The sequence below is a fragment of the Formica exsecta genome, unplaced genomic scaffold (assembly GCF_003651465.1).
Source record: "Formica exsecta isolate Colony F162 unplaced genomic scaffold, ASM365146v1 scaffold62, whole genome shotgun sequence".
Taxonomy (NCBI): Eukaryota; Metazoa; Arthropoda; class Insecta; order Hymenoptera; family Formicidae; genus Formica; species Formica exsecta.
Genome location: NW_021853381.1, coordinates 288191 through 300713, shown reverse-complemented (window position 1 = coordinate 300713; position 12523 = coordinate 288191). Strand labels below are relative to the sequence as shown.

The 12523-nt window shown below is 39.0% G+C and overlaps 1 protein-coding gene across 3 annotated transcripts in view; it reads right to left on the bottom strand.

Annotated features, from left to right (window-relative positions):
• The window catches only part of LOC115242733, a 238973-nt gene that overhangs the window by 198802 nt on the left and 27648 nt on the right, over nt 1–12523 (bottom strand). For 2 of the 3 annotated variants that reach the window (XM_029819250.1, XM_029819249.1), the window contains exon 4: nt 11496–11646. The exons of the other annotated variant lie outside the window; for it this stretch is intronic. The gene's annotated coding sequence lies outside the window, so the exon portion shown is untranslated. The remainder of the gene's footprint in view (nt 1–11495; nt 11647–12523) is intronic. 3 annotated transcript variants of the gene reach the window in all.

Below are 12523 nucleotides of genomic sequence, written 5' to 3'. Positions count from 1 at the left end.
GAATGCAACGACTGGGGCAATAAGGGCGGCGAAGACGAGGACTCCCTGCCCGGGAGGCTAAGTCAGAAAGTAGAGACGCGAGACGAGTCAAGATCCTTTCACCTTTTGCGACCCTATATTAGCCCGATACCGGCGCGGTCTTTCTCTTTTTCTTCGCGTACATAACGTATATTTCGTCCTTTGAGTCCGGCAAAGTGCTCCGAGGATTGTAAATGGAAAGGATATGTCATCCTTTTCGCGCGCAGTTTGCATCCCTCTTACGTCTCTGACCGTTATATAAATAATGTACTCCTCCGATTATGCGACAAAAGAGTTACCGCGAGTAGTTGGCAAAAGAATTTATAAACGGGATCTCCCAGCGCGATTTGCGATTATAACAAACTGAATACCTATTACATCGCTTTAATTAACAATTACGCCAAGCGAGGAACGATAAGAAGCCCGCAAGTGTAACGTGACACCGGTTTACTCTTCTAACTCCATTGTAATAAAATTATTCACACACGCAATGTAACATTACTTATTAAATACATCGGTGGTATTAGCTTAACCCGGAACGTTGTTTTCCTTATCATCCGTTAGCCGAACAATGAGTATATCTCTCTTGAACACGCACATACATATTCGCGATATAGACGGAAAATGTTACGTAAGATAAGGTGGAAGGCTTCGCCAAAAAAGAGACGACGGAATTTAAATGCGCATTTACATGTGTGTATATATATATATACACGAAACACACATAACCATTTACTTTTCTCTTTCTCCCTTTCTCTCATTCTGTCCTTCTACCGATACGTCGTATGCATACATGCAAGAATATATATATGTATACACATATATATATATATATTCTCCCACAGAGGCTCGCGCGTAGATAGTTTGTACACGGACGAGAATTTCGAATGGAATAAGTGACGACGACGACGACGGTATCGGTGCGGAAGAAAAGGAGAAAAAGAGCTTAAACGCTCAAGTGCGCGCAGAGATACTTGTACATATGTAAAGATTATATGGGCGACACGTGTATATGTGTACTACCAGTTACGCGATACCATATTTCTCCAGGTATGCTAAGGTATACTAAGTACACGCAACGCGGCCGGATCTACGTGTGCGTGCTGTGTGTTAGGCCGCGTGCGTGATCGTGCTTGCGCGTGCACAGACGCTTTACATAATATCTTTGCTATTGTAAAATGCAAAGTGCGGCGCGCGAGAGAGAGTCCCGCTGAGCCAGCTTTTCCTTGCGTCGCGCTCGCACACTCCACTGCGCGATCTTGTGTATACGTGTATGTGTTTGTGTGTGGAGCGAGCGTGCGCGGTTGTGTGAGAGCGAAAGGAGAGAAGCTACGGGTGCGGCGAAAGCTCGCCGCGAGGTTGGGGAGAGGGAGACGCCTCGAAAGCAAGTTTTTGTCTTCTCATGTAAATCGCGACGTAGCTGGGGCGATTGAAGGCTTAAGCACATATTTTTATATTCCCTTCCTGAAACGACCTTCCACCGCGTCCTTTCTATTTTTTCTTCTTCTTTTTTTTTTTTTTTTAATATTTGCGCGTCTCCAAAAAGAAACATCGTGATACAACATCAGATCGATGGATAATACACGATATCATTAGCGAAATAATTATTAAAATAAAGTTTGCACAGACAAAGTCAAATCAAAATTACAAACTATAATAAAATTACAAACTAGCCTCTACTAAAAAGCACATCATTGTTACCTTATTTGAAATGGGAAAAATTATACTTTTTCCAAAAATTTGGATTGACAATAATTGAAAGTAGAGTCTAACATGCACACACAATAATAAAATTTTATTTTTAAAACGATTCGTATACAGTTTCGCCATTAAAAGCTTGCATGATTCTATAGATGAGCACAATTGTTACAAGAGGTGCAAATTTATGATACTCGTTATTCTTCAAGATATATATCGCAATCAGAGTATCTACTTGAAACGTTCGTTGGATTGCAGAGAATCCTCTTGTGATACCCGCTTGAAATTCTCAACGAGTAACCTGCAATCTCCTCAATCATTAGATACCTTCGATCGACAGCGTTCGATTGCACAACTGAAAAGAACCTAGTACCGAGCAACGATAGCGATAAGTTCATCTATCAAATTTTCGCTTGGTAAAACACGATAGCGATTCCATTAAAGAATCTCCCAGTCATTTACAAAAACACCATATGCAAAATAACAATCCGTGTTCCTGACGGTCGCTTCTGATGTAATGACAGAAAACAAAAATCTAACTATTTTCCGCTGTTTCAAAACGGGGAATAAAAGCATCATAATCGGCTCTATAAAAGAGATATTCCGGCAGTCCTCTAAAAGCGCTCGATTTTTTTACAGTACCGCGATGCGCAACGGCCGGGAATGCATTTCGATATGGAGATATGATCTTCGTACGCGACAGACGTGTGAAAGATTAATGGCGGAGCAGCGTACGCAGTTTTTGGTCGAACCGGCTTCCCCCTACCCCTCTTACGTTAATGGGATTAAAAAATTCAACAATTCGCGGCAGCGCGAGGTGTCGTTTCTAAAATATATATAATGCACATCAAAATATAATTTAATCGATCGTATTATATATTTAGCAGAACTTTTTCAACAACCGCGAGCGATTTTATATATCCGCGGTTTTGCAATTTCACGTTGCGCGACACGGCTCGCAAAAAAAAAAGCGAGCTCGCACTTTTGTTCACGTGCAATTAACCAGGCTGCATCGGCGGTGATCTATCTGACGGTGTAGTCGACACAAGATTGCGCACCGAAAAAAATCACGCATTCGCTCGCGAGAATTTTCAGGATGTCTCTACTCAAATCTTGTAAAAAAATTCCCAGAAAATTCCCTGATCTTCCAAATATTTTTGTTCAAAATTCCAGGTAAAGTGAATATTTTAAAGATTTTTTGGTGCTATTTCCTAAAATAAGATTTTTTTATTGTACACGTATTAGAATACGTGCTTTTCACTCGTCCTTTCCATTCATATAAAGGAAAAATACAAAGCCATTTAAATACATGTGGTACTTGTATATGAATATTTTTAAAAATATTCTTGACATTATAGTGTAGATTTTTATAAAATAAAATGTTTGTACATATATAGGAGATTTAATGTGCAGCGATATAAACGTGAATTATATAGATTACGACGTGCCGTCAAAATGTTTACATTCTTCGAAAAAAAAAAAATCAGAATCTATGGGGAAATCCGCCACTGAATATCTGCGAGAATATTCCTCCGAGTAGCTCGTATCTCACATTTCGGCCAACGAGTGCGGGAGCACGTTTTCGGTTAGCGATATTCCGTGGCTCCGTGTATCCACGCCAGTCTAAGTAAGCCTTCCGGGTCCCGAAGGAAACGTTTACGACCAAGTTAGCTGCTAATCCTAGCCATAGTTATAGTCATTAAGCCACGCTTAAACCGACGTTATTGCTTGCATTAGTTTCCGACCGGGCTTTCGCGTAACGCTCAATTTCGGGGTGGCGATATCGTACTTTATTTCACGATCCGTTGCGCGAAAAGAGGACAGAGAAAAGGGATACAAAAGAGAGACAAATCCTTCTCATTCTCGGAAACATGTTCCAAGCAAGGCTCGCATCGCGGGGGTCCATTTAATCGAAATTAATCGCGCATATGATAACATCGCGCTGATATGCGAGAGCTACGAAAAACAATCAAATTTCGTTACTTTCAGCTTCGCTTCCCTTGAATGTTACCTAAGAAATGCGCATATATCGGGGTGAGATTTAGTTAAAGGCTGCAATCCTTCCGTGCGATAATCAAAGGAAGACACATCCTGTGCGCGTACGCTTGTCGGCACAAAGGCAATCAATAATCACGAGCTAAATTGCATTTTGCGAAGCGTCACCGTTTCTCTTCCATCGTGATACGAAACTACTCACAGTGCCTCGTTTTACTAACATCGTTTACTAACATTTGCTTGATATTTCAATAAACAATTGTAAGTAAAAGTCAGATTGGCGATGATTGAAATTTCGAGCACGGCAATAACGCATCTTGCTTGATTCCTTCTCTCTCTTGTTCCTCTGCTTCCTCGCACACGAGAGATTCGTTTTAAATTTACAGATTACAAGGTTGGCTGGATCACGGGGATTTATAGCATTTGATTAATACCTCTTTGCGCCCGCGAATAATCAGTTTGGTTTCGATAATTGACATTTCGATGCGTTGCATGAAACATGCACAGAAAGTCAAGCCCGCGTAATTCGATGCATGTGGCACGACGCGAGATTTTCAACTAGGCGAATCCACTCGGTACCTTCTTGCAGCGGTACCGATCGAGGGATCGATATTTCGAGAGGGTGATGGTGCATTTAGAAGCGCGCTACATCATTCGTTATTCCCCGATCAAATATCCGCGCCGCGCATCTCCGTGAGCTGATACATAATCCGATCCACTCATCGGTGGCGATGGCCGAACCGCCGACAGAAAAAAATCCACTTATAGCTCGGCCATCGGACCGCGCGTTTCAAAATTAATTCTAATCTAGGATCAGACCGCTTATAAAGTGCGGCGGAGATTTATGAAAAAAAATGAGATCGACCGAGACGGCGGGCGGATGTGCTCTAATTGTGCTCGACGACGGACAGGCTTTCTCACCGGATAATTGTACATTATTCCACGTCGCGGATTTTGTTCGGCGCGGCCGCAATTTGTTATACTGGAGATAGACCAAGGAGTGTATGTGGGAGAAGTAGGGGGCTTTTTAAGGGTTGTGTATGTGGGGGAAGTAGGGGGCTTTTTAAGGGTTGTGTATGCGGGAAAAGATTCTAGAATTTATGCTCGCGCGGTTCATGGAGTTCTTCTCTTATCGCACATTTAAAAAAAAAAAGCTAAAGAGTGTGTACGCGGCGACACTGAGATAACAATGAAAAAAAGAGTCAAATATATATATATATATATAAACCGATTATTTAAGAATTTTTATTTAAGTTCTTCACTGCTTGTTGATTATTTTCCGCAGATGTTACATTTTGAAAGAAATTCTTTTTTTTTTTTTAATTCCAATGTGGCAAGGTCTTAATTTGAAATTTATTTATTCTGAAAACACTCATTCTCTTATCCTTTTCATGAATGTTTGTGTATTTATGGACATTCACATTAATAATTGAAATACTTTTTCATATTCTCTACCACTTAAAAATTCATTTGCTTTTTCCATATTTACAGAGCTATCAAATAAAGCTGTTGCGTAAAACTGCAACAAGCAAAGGAATATCCTTGTTCAACAATTTAACTACTTTCACAGAGGAAGAGAGATAGAGCGCACATTCGTTTCGATATATACATATATAAAATTCGTTGGATGATATTGTCACTGAAATAATACGCACAAACGCGCAGCACAAACTGGCAGTTTTCGTTCCGGCGTTTGCGGCTTTTGTTACTTTGTTACAAACCAGCGATTCATATTTTCACCGATACATTCGCCATTTATCTGATAAACACGTGTAGGTAAATCGAATTTTACAAACGCGCTTTTGAGGTCAGAAATAACGGATACGAAAGCAAGGAACCATAGGGTAAGCAGAGTATTATCCGTGAACGTAATGTCGATCGGATGATATAAATCTCGATTATGCGTCGCGGAATATCGAGATATTGAGAAAGAGAGAAAGAGAAAGAGAATGCCATGTATCTGGTAAAATAGTGCGCAGCAACGTAGTGAAACCATGTATGATATCTAACAAAATAGTACGGCAACATAGTATGCATAAATTATGACATAAACCGTGAATACCTAATATCACTCTCGTTTCACCCGGCTCCGACGAATATACCATTATCGTAATCGAGACGGCGCGATAAAGCGCAAATTGGCCCCGATCATAATCTCTTCACCATATCAGATTGATCGCACGATATTCTCGCACGATTTTCTACACAAACACACATACAAGATGTTATTTACAACATGTATTCTTCAAACATATTCAGATCGAATTAATTTTGTTCCTTCTATTATCAATATATAATTACATAAAATATCACTGATAAATCACGAGACTCGAAGTGACAAGAGCAAAACTAGTCTGCGCGATCGTGTAACAGCATTTCTGATTGTTGTTGAGAGTTAGTTGAATAACGTTGAGATAACGTTTAGGATGAGCAAAAGCTCGTCCGTTCAAAGCAGTCTCGTGCTAATATCAAACTATCGTTAACCGTTATCCGGCAAAGTGCCATCAATTTCTCATATGTAGCTATCATGGCGCCAATCTTCGTGAATCGAAACTTGACAACAAAAAAAAAACAAAAAAAAAACAAAAAAAACAATGTCTCGGTAAAAGTATTTACAATAAAATTCGAGAAAACCAACAAATATTTTTCAAAATTGCTAGAAAGCATCGTATACATGACAAAAATCGTGATTTTATTACACAGGAATAGAGGGAAAAGGTATTCTCTTAGAACATTACGAGTACCTAGACACGATAAACGAATAACGTCTGCCTCATTATATCCATTATTTCTTGCTGGTGCCTCCCCTTTGAAGAAAACCCTATGTTTCATATATCCTTTCCCTTTTTATGATGGCGGGGCATTATGCGACAGTGTAATATGAAACTAGCTATCACATCTCCTTACTTGTATATACTTCATATGTAGCTGTCTATGTCGCACTGAAACCGCTATCAGAAAACTCTGAAAAATGTTGCACGTAAGCTACATGTTCGTCTAACAATTGCAAAATATATTATTTAAAAAAAATATATAAATGGTTTTGCAACAATTCTACTTTGTAAGAATAGATTTGAGATTATTATGTTCAATATAGCAATAATAATTCTTGTTAATAATTATCCAAAATCTGGAAAATCTATAAAATATAAATTATATATTAATTTTATACAAATTTAATATTTAAAATAAAAATTATTACAATTAATATCGGAATTATTCATTCTCTAGACGCTACATTTTACCTATAAATGGTATTGATTCTGGCTAGCAATCTAGGTTCGATGCAACGAGCAATCGGATATGAAAGCGCAAATAAAATGACACAGAAGTTACTAAAAGCAAATGCACGAACAGCTCTGCACATGTCGCGAATCTCGTGCGCGGTTTCCGGTTTCGCGAGAACGCCACCATGTAAAACCAAGGCGAGCTCGGTAGACCGTCAGACATTCGACCATCTCTGCTTTCTCTGTCTATCGGCGGGGATGGGGTAGGTTTCGCGAAAGGATACGATATAGAAAAGGCGGGAGGACTAACGGAGATGAAGGAGTCGAAAGAAGGAAGGAAAGACGGCAAAGGAAGGAAGGGGAAGGAGCAAAAGGTGCACGGAAAGTAGAGGAACCAGAGGCATCATCCGACCCTCGCGTTCCCCAGGCGCACTCCCCCGCCACCCCCTTTCTCTTACCTCCTGCACACTCTTCCCTTGCACTACTCCAGTAGACGACTCAAGGCACTCTTCGCACCCTCTCCCTCCCCACTTTTCCCGTTCCTCGACCTTGTTTCTCGCACTCCGTCGCTCTCTACTTCGCGCCGTGTCTCGACTTTATGTGTACCGCCAAATGGGGTTACTTTGCTCCTGCGTGTGATAAGCGTGCCCGTAACGGCAAAATTATTGTTAGCCTTTTGCCCAAACTAATATATATTTCATCATTTGATGTATTTTATTCGGAAAAAATGCGTAGAGTTTATTAGCTATAATTATTCGGAGAAAAATTCATTGAGATCTATAAGAATTTTTGTTGTGACACAGAATTACTTTCGAAAATAACTCTATCCGACCGTATGCGTACTCAGCGATTCAGCACCTTTCATTAAGAACCTTAATGACGGGTTACCATCGTTGTTACCGATCAACGACCGCAGTTGCGCAAGATATCGCAGAGAGAAAGAGAGAGGAGAGAGGAAGAGAGAGACAGAGAAAAGCGAGTAAATTTAGGCGTAATTAAATACGCGCGTCAGCCTTGATATTATTAAAGTTACAATGCAGAAGTGTATTTAATTAACTTCCGATATTGGCGTCGATGCGATCGCATACGCATCTACCGAACGCGCGGATCAATTTACGTCGAATTTATTGTGCGCCATGTTGTTGCCCGCCGTATTCATAATTCAACGATACATTGGGTTAATATTAAATATCGAATTAGTACGTTCAATCAACCGCGAGCGCGAAACGCTTTGTCAGAAATTTATAGAAATTACCACTATTTTTGAGTTTTAATCAAGGTCGCCATGACGAACGGAATTTTATTCGTTCACGTTCGCTAACATGATCAATTTATTTCATATTTATTTACACATCATCGCACTAAATATCAAACGTAAGTGCGCCGCATAATCATTAGATCTCTCACTAGCCAATTTATTGAACAACGAATCCACTTATTTAACAATGACGTATCCTAAAACTCATACGTATCTTTGCGCAAATTGTGCGAGGGTGTAATTAAGAATTCTCACACGGAAAAAAAAAATTTCGCTACCATAGCTAATCATGGTTTGCAAAATAAATTTCCAAACTGCAGCAAAACGGTTTGCTGTTGCACTTAATAAATAGGTATCACAGCTAAGATGTTTGCTGTTGCACCTAATAAATAGGTGTCACAGACAGCTAAGATGTTCATATATTACGACTGAAATCTAGTTACCACACGCAGTTTTTAGCTACGCCAGCTAATCTTTTTTTCCGTGTAACACAAAAAAATAATAATGATGATTTAATTGAAATAAAGCTAGTTTTATACATAGCCAGATTTTAATTTAATGTCAGCCATTATTACTATTCTGTATTCAGAGTAAATTTTAAAGTTATTAACTTGACATATGTAATTACATTGTAATTCATTATAATATTCTAGTTCATGTTTTAGTTTAAAAATAAATAATTGCAAACAAAAACATTATAATTACTGAAATATAACTGTAACGTAATATAACTTTTTTCGCATTTTATGAAAAACTTATATAAAAACTAAGGAAGAGAGGAATGAAATTCTGTATACGCGCGCGTATTCCGATAAAGAATAGTTTTTTACCAAAAATGTATTTTAATTAAAATTATTTTTTTCGAAATTAAAAGTTTCAACTGCAAATTGCTGTAAAATGTTGAATTAAAAATCAATAAAAAATGATAAATTGTTAAATTGAATGTTTTTATGCCAATTGAGCGATAATTAGTATTATATGTACTTTAGTATCCTTTCGAGACGCAAATAAAACATCCATACATAAAACAACGCACGCGTTGGGTTCCCAAACTTTTTACGCACGATATCGAGAACAAAATTGCAGCCCATTTGTCGCGCCCTTTTATTACGGAATCACGTGCCGCTAGACCATAATACGAGCGACTACAGTTACTGCTTCCACGAATTTGTAAACACGTCCGATTTTAATCGACGTCTGGCCAATAAAAATATGAAAAAAATGAATGAAAGAGAATCTTCACCCGCATTGTTCACGCACAGCCTGTCTTTATGTATCTAAACAACCGCGATTTGTTACCAAATCTGTCTATTGCACCCGAAAAGGAAACCATGCCTACAAATTCGTACAACGATTATATATTTTCTTAATTATTAACTTGATATTTCTAATAGATATTTGTTAATAAAAATTTTTGAATATATTTTTGGAAACAATTTTATTATATATTTTTGTAATATATCGTTTTTGGAACAGACGTTCCTTTTTAAAGCTGCTCGCGTTTCATACATCATCCAGAAGATTTTTCAACGACCCGGGATGGAGTTACTATTCCCGCATTCGCGTTGGAAATTCGGCTAATTCGATGTGCGAACTCACACTGCGGAATCGGCCGTAACGCGCGGAATAGTAATATCGGGACGGTCTTAACCCCCGTACAAGTAAGATCTAATGAAGCAATTCAACTGCAACCGCAGCCCACTTCAAAGTTTTGAGAAACACCATATTGTATTGCCAGTATATTACAAACTGCAACGGCGGCCGTACCGATGCCGCAGCCCGATTATATTTCGTGACCTATTATAGTTGAAGCGATCGAACATGCGGGCAATATGGAGTGCCGACATCGCCAAAAACATGAACCTCTTGCATTCGAATATAGCAATCCATATAATGACATATTGCAATTATTAGAGCTTTAGAAATTTCCTCGATATTGCTAGTCGTACAAAAAGTAACATTAATATATTATACTTTTGTAAAAAAAGTTCAACTTTTCTGTTAATAAAAAAATTTTTTTTTTAAATATATATTGTTTTGTAGAAAATCTATTAAAAATTCAAGTTTAATTGATGAACAATCGCTGAAAATATAAAAGCTTTAAATTCGATATTGTATAATAATAAAGAGTAAAACCAGGTTTCCACAAAAAAATTTTCGATATTGTTATTTATACGCGAAAAAATACCAATAGTATTAACAAACGATATTTTGTGTTTCAAAAATTCAATTTTCCTCCAATTTTATGGAGAATAAGATTAAAAAACGAAGATTAATTTAGAGAAAAAATATATCTATAATATAAAAAAGACAAATTTTATATAAATCGAAAATATGAACTCTACTTTTGAAAGTGGCTATTTATGTAACAACCATGGATGCTAAACTTTTACGCGAGAAATATTTTGTTAAATTTTTATTCATATAAAGAAATAGTATAACAACCCGCTTTTTATTGAGAACATTTAACGTTTTTGCATAATTTCCATAGATTATATTTAAAAAAATATTACTTTAGAAAATATAAATCCAATTTCATTGCCAAAAGCATGAATCCCTCGTTTTCATATGTGGCAATCTATGTGATGGCAGGATACAATTGTCACGCTTTTACCTAAAATTGTTCGTTATTGTCATTCATATATCCAGTGTCATAAAGTTATGAAAATTATATTTCAAACGCATAGAAAATTAAACCACCGACTTTTATTTTAAATAGCCTTTTTAATGATCGATCTAAACTTTTGATATCTACTTGGATGTTACGTAATAATGAAGTTTGTTCTTCGACTTTCCAAGTTTAGTGCTAAACTTTTTTTCATTAGATTTTCTGTTCCGAACCTATCTCTTTTTACATTTATTGAACTGAAAAATATAACTATTGTTTTCGCTATGCAAGAAATTAAAGATAAATAAAAAGTTTATATTTTCACGACACATATTTAACATTGAATATGATTATCGAGATTTCCGATTTTTATCTTTGAATAATATTACGAATTAAATGATAAATCTGCTTTGATTCGATTGTTAATACAAATATGATAATCGAAATAAATTTCGATGTTTCGAGGAAACGTTTCAGCGATGGTTACTGTAACAAAGATAAACACGTTCTGCTGGGTATCCGGCTATTGCCGACACAAAATTGTCATCGTTGTCAGCAATGTAATTCGAAATTTGCCAGCGGTAGTGCTCTTTCCGCGTCGCGACCGCAACGTATTGAGTAACAATTACTGGCCGCAAAAGCGGCACGGTCCGCGTTACCGTGATCGCGCGACAGAATGACTACTACTCACCCCATCCGCTCCGTTACATGCTCCAGCTCCACTCGCCTCGCCGATTAGTCACGAATTCTGCTAGCTCGGGGGATGAAGGGCCGAAGGGCCGTTGTGCGCCGGATCGGATCGGTCGTGGTGCGTGCGCCAATCGTCCGCGCGTTGGAAGGTCCTATCACAAAAATCCGTTTTTCACTCACCACACCTGGGACGCGCGAAACCGCGACCGCGATACGACTTTACATGGGTAAATGGGCGCAATTTTCTCGAGCGCACGCGACGCGCTCTCGCTCGCGCGCGTCGTTGACTCGCTATATGCGAAGGGAGGAGCGAGTTGATTTTTCTTTTACTTGACCGCGTAAGGGAAATGCTCGGCTCGCCGGCTTGGACGCCGGAAACACCGCGCGAGAGCCGGAAAAGCGACGACGACGTACGAACCGCGGCTCGCCGATGCCGACTGCCGACGACGACGTTCCTCGACGGCGACGGCGGCCACGGCTGTTCGGCGCGACCAACCCTTCGACGCGCGCATGCGCGTCACCCTTAGATGCACCGCCACCCTCCGTCGTCCACCCTCTCGCCGCGCTTCTTCGCCCCCTCGCCCGCCAATCACGACTGCTTTTACAATGCCTCGAAAAAGGTAGTGTCCGCAACAAAGGGCAGAGTGCCTTTTCCGGCGGTGTTTTTTTCCCCCAGAAAAGGATGCGCTCTTGCCGGTACCTGTCAAAGACGGGAAATTTAAATGATAATGAAAGAGTGACACGACGAAGCGCGTGTCTGCGCGTCGCAAATCGCTGCTACTTTGCGTCTGGACTATCGAATCTCGCGTTCCTTCTATTATAACGCGCGGGGGTGGTGAAAAGAATTCTTTCGAATCTTTTATTAAAAGTATCAGCGTCGCCTTCTACCATTGACACTCGCATCAAAACGAGCGACAATATCATCCATACAAAATTTGTGTGATTGAAAATCTTTGTGGACACGGCGTAGTCGAACATAAATATGATAGATAAGTCAAATGTGAATAAATTAAATGCCAACGGTCTTTC